We start from the raw sequence: 2984 nt of genomic DNA on the forward strand, positions 1-2984 counted from the left end.
TGCTCAGCAGTGTGGGATCCGCACCAGGTAGGGTTGATAGAAGAGATAGAGAAGATCCAACGGAGAGCAGCGCGCTCCGTTACAGGATCATTTAGTAATTGCGAAAGCGTTACGGAGATGATAGATAAACTCCAGTGGAAGACTCTGCAGGAGAGACGCTCAGTAGCTCGGTACGGGCTTTTGTTAAAGTTTCGAGAACATACCTTCACCGAAGAGTCAAGCAGTATATTGCTCCCTCCTACGTATATCTCGCGAAGAGACCATGAGGATAAAATCAGAGAGATTAGAGCCCACACAGATGCATACCGACAATCCTTCTTTCCACGTACAATACGAGACTGGAATAGAAGGGAGAACCGATAGAGATACTCAGGGTACCCTCCACCACACACCGTCAGGTGGCTTGCGGAGTACGGATGTAGATGTAGATGTAGACTAGCAGCCGCGTTCCATGGAAGAATGTAAAAAGTGTTCATATGTAGTAAAAACCTGAGAAATCCGTCTGTTTTCGTCATTTGTTATCATATTGACTTAGAGCCAGATCGTGACAAAGGCCGCTCTTTTCTCTGAAACGGTTACATTTATCGTCTGCAAAGCTATGTCGCGTGCTGCGGTATGCAAGGACACTAAAAGCACCATAGTAGAACACAGAAAAAGCTTCTAAGATGAAGCAATAGCCAGTAAGAAGTAGTACAATTCAAGTTTTAGTTGTGGATTATTCACTTTTTAGCCGGCTTTAGTGGCTTGGATATGACCTAGGACCTTAAATTTTGCATGAAAGGAGGACTAGCAGCCGCGTTGCACGGGAGAATGTGAAAAGTTTTCATATGTAGTAAAAACCTGAGAAATCCGTCTGTTTTCGTCATTTGTTATCATATTGACTAAGAGCCAGATCGACACAAAGGCCGCTCATTTCTCTGAAACGGTTACATTTATCGTCTGCAAAGCTATGTCGCGTGCTGCGGTATGTGGAGACACTAAAAGCACCATAGTAGAACACAGAAGAAGCTTCTAAGTTGAAGCAATAGCCAGTAAGAAGAAGTACAATTCAAGTTTTAGTTGTCGATTATTCACTTTTTAGCCGGCTTTGGTGGATTGGACATGACCTAGGACCTTAAGATTTTGCATGAAAGGAGGACTAGCAGCCGCGTTGCAGGGGAGAGTGTGAAAAGTGTTCATATGTAGTAAAAACCTGAGAAATCCGTCTGTTTTCGTCATTTGTTACCATATCGACTTAGAGACAGATCGTCACATTGGCCGCTCTTCGCTCTGAAACGGTTACATTTATCGTCTGCAAAGGTATGTCGCGTGCTGCGGTATGCGGAGACACTAAAAGCACCATAGTAGAACACAGAAGAAGCTTCTATGTTGATGTAATAGCCAGTAAGAAGTAGTACAATTCACGTCTTAGTTATCGATTATTGACTTTTTAGAAGGCTTTGGTGGCTTGGACATTGGCTAGGACCTTAAGATTTTGCATGATAGAAGGTCTAGCAGCCGCGTTGCACGGAAGAATGTGAAAAGTTTTCATATGTAGTAAAAACTTGAGAAATCCATCCGTTTTCGTCATTTGTTATCGAGTCGACTTAAACCCAGATCGTCACATTGGACGCTCTTCTCTCGCAAACGGTGACAGTTATCCTCTGCAAAGCTATGTCGCGTGCCGCGGTATGCGGAGCCCCCTAAAGCACCATAGTAGAACACAGAAGAAGCTTCTAAGAGAATGTAATAGTAAGTTAGAAGAAGTACTATTCAAGTTTTAGTTATCGATTATTGACTTTTTTGCCGGCTTTGGTGCTTTGGCCATGAGCTAGGACCTTAAGATTTTGCATGAAAGGGCGACTAGCCACCGCGTTGCACGGGAGAATGTGAAAAGTGTTCATATGTAGTAAAAACCTGAGAAATCCGCACGTTTTCGTCATTTGCTATCGGATCGATTTAAAGCCAGACCGTTACATTGGCCGCTCTTCTCTCTGAAACGGTTACATTTATCGTCTGCAAAGCTATGTCGCGTGCTGCGGTATGCGGAGACACTAAAAGCACCAGAGTAGAACACAGAAGAAGCTCCTAAGTTGAAGTAATAGCCAGTAAGAAGTAGTAGAAATCAAGTTTTAGTTGTCGATTATTTACTTTTTTGCCGGCTTTGGTGGCTTGGACATGATCTAGGACCTTAAGATTTTGAATGAAAGGAGGACTAGCAGCCGCGTTGCACGGGAGAATGTGAAAAGTGTTCATATGTAGTAAGAACCTGAGAAATCCGTCCGTTTTCGTCATTTGTTATCGAGTCGACATAAAGCCAGATCGTCACATTGACCGCTTTTCTCTCTGAGACTGTTACATTTATCGTCTGCAAAGCTATGTCGCGTGCTGCGGTATGCGGAGACACTAAAAGCACCATAGTAGAACCCAGAAGAAGCTTCTAAGTTGAAGCAATAGCCAGTAAGAAGTAGTAGAATTCAAGTTTTAGTTGTCGATTATACACTTTTTAGCCGGCTTTGGTGGCTTGGACATGACCTAGGACCTTAAGATTTTGCATGAAAGGAGGACTAGCAGCCCCGTTGCACGGGAGAATGTGAAAAGTGTTCATATGGAGTAAACACCTGAGAAATCCGTCTGTTTTCGTCATTTGTTATCATATCGACTTAGAGCCAGATCGTCACATTATCCGCTCTTCTCTCTGAAACGGTTACATTTATCGTCTGCAAAGCTATGTCGCGTGCTGCGGAATGCGGAGACACTAAAAGCACCATAGTAGAACACAGAAGAAGCTTCTAAGTTGAAGCAATAGCCAGTAAGAAGTAGTAGAATTCAAGTTTTAGTTGTCGATTATTCACTTTTTAGCCGGCTTTGGTGGCTTGGACATGACCTAGGACCTTAAGATTTTGCTTGAAATGAGAACTAGCAGCCGCGCTGCACGGGGGAATGTGAAAAGTGTTCATATGTAGTAAAAACCTGGGAAATCCGTCTGTTTTCGTCATTTGTTA

Source organism: Schistocerca gregaria, unplaced genomic scaffold, assembly GCF_023897955.1.
Source record: "Schistocerca gregaria isolate iqSchGreg1 unplaced genomic scaffold, iqSchGreg1.2 ptg000198l, whole genome shotgun sequence".
Lineage (NCBI taxonomy): Eukaryota > Metazoa > Arthropoda > Insecta > Orthoptera > Acrididae > Schistocerca > Schistocerca gregaria.